The sequence below is a fragment of the Mastomys coucha genome, unplaced genomic scaffold (assembly GCF_008632895.1).
Source record: "Mastomys coucha isolate ucsf_1 unplaced genomic scaffold, UCSF_Mcou_1 pScaffold21, whole genome shotgun sequence".
Classification (NCBI taxonomy): Eukaryota; Metazoa; Chordata; class Mammalia; order Rodentia; family Muridae; genus Mastomys; species Mastomys coucha.
The window spans coordinates 38,331,059-38,332,872 of record NW_022196904.1 but is presented as its reverse complement, the minus strand read 5'-3'; positions in this window follow the sequence as shown (position 1 = coordinate 38,332,872).

Below are 1,814 nucleotides of genomic sequence, written 5' to 3'. Positions count from 1 at the left end.
CTCCAAACCCCCAGCGAGTTGAGTCTCTGGTTTCGGTTTCAGTGGGCACAGCAGGGCTCCCACAGCTATGCCAAAGCCAGGTCCCTAGGAGGAAGACTAACTCCAAAGGAGTAGAAACCTGGGGAGGATGGATGGAGCCTGTGGGACCGAGGATGACGAACCCGGTGATTCAACCTGCTCGTGTCACCTGTTGCCACTTTCAGAGTTTGGCCTATCTGCCTATCTGTCTACAGGGAAAATCTATTAAAAAACCAAAGGATAAAAATGTCTGTCTCGTTGTATGTCATCTTTGTGCCCTTACCTGCTATAACGTCTGCCCTGAGTAGGTACTCTACAAACATGAACTGGAAAAAGAGAATGAAATTGCCTGTGTCCCCCAGAAGCCAAGTATCCAGAAGTACACTAGGTTGTACAAGGTATGGATGTTCTACTTAAGTGTTAGTGTGCAGAATGCGGGAGTGAGTCACTCTGAGATGACTGCAAATCTATCCTCACATTGATGCTCAAATGTCAGCCAAATGATAAAGGCTTACTGTGCCATAGAAAATATTTAATTTTCTCAGAAATGCTTTGCAACTCTCACAAGAAATGGAAAATATGAAGTATAAATAGACTATGAAAAGCCTTGGGAAGAATTAATGTACATTTCCATTCCAAGTGTGTGGTGTGGCACATGCCTGCAACTTCATCGCTCAGGAGATAGAGACAGGAGATCACTGCAAGCTTGAGGCCAGCCAGGTCAGAGCTATATAGCAAACCTTGTGTCTGTCTCTGTCTCTCTGTCTCTCTGTCTGCCTCTGTGTGTCTATCTGCCTCTGTCTCTCTGTTTGTCTTTCTCTGTGTCTGTATGTCTGTCTCTGTCTCTCTGTGTCTGTCTCTCTGTGTCTGTCTATCTCTGTCTCTCTGTTTCTTTGTCTTTCTCTCTCTGTGTGTCTGTCTGTCTCTGTCTCTCTGTGTCTGTATGTCTGTCTCTGTCTCTCTGTGTTTGTCTCTGTCTGTCTGCTTCTCTGTCTCTGTATCTCTCTGTGTGTCTGTCTGTCTGTCTCTCTCCCCACCCACACACTAAAGTACTGCTTTCTCACAAGGCAGGTTAGCAAGAAACACACCATGTGATGACCCACTGTATTTCTTTTAAGTGTGAAACACAATAGTTTGAAAGATACACAGTTATATACACACTTCCAAGAAAAACACAGTTCCAATTAAACAAAAATAATAGTTTCTTATCACTCCTTTATATTGTACTCAGTGAGAAGTTCTAGACTTATTAAGATGAGAGGTTTTTGTCTCAATCATCTTTGTGTCTGTTCAAAAAGAAAGCAAATATATTCATTTCAACAGGAGTGGCAAATTCCATCAACAGTGTCTGGTTATTAGTAAATTTAATTCATATCCTAATTTAGGAATTTATAATCAGTAAATGAGAGTCTGAGATGCGACAAGGCATGAAATTTAAATGTAAACAATAAACTTTCAGTTATGGTGATGGTTAATTATGATTCCACTTGACTCAGCATAGACATGCCTTGGGGGCAGGGACTCAGAAGGCGGCTCAGCCTGTAAAGTGCCTTCTGCACAAGTGTGCACATCTGGTTGTTAGATTCTGCACAAGTGTACACATCTGGTTGTTAGACCCACAGCACCTGCACAAACGCTAGGCATCTGGCAGCATCTATAACCCAGAGGTGTTGAGGGGAGATGAAGATGGACAGACAGACTCCTGGCATTGGGAGAGAGAGAGAGGGAGGGAGGGAGAGAGGGAGGGGAGGATGGAGAGAGAGAGAGAGAGAGAGAGAGAGAGAGAGAGAGAGAGA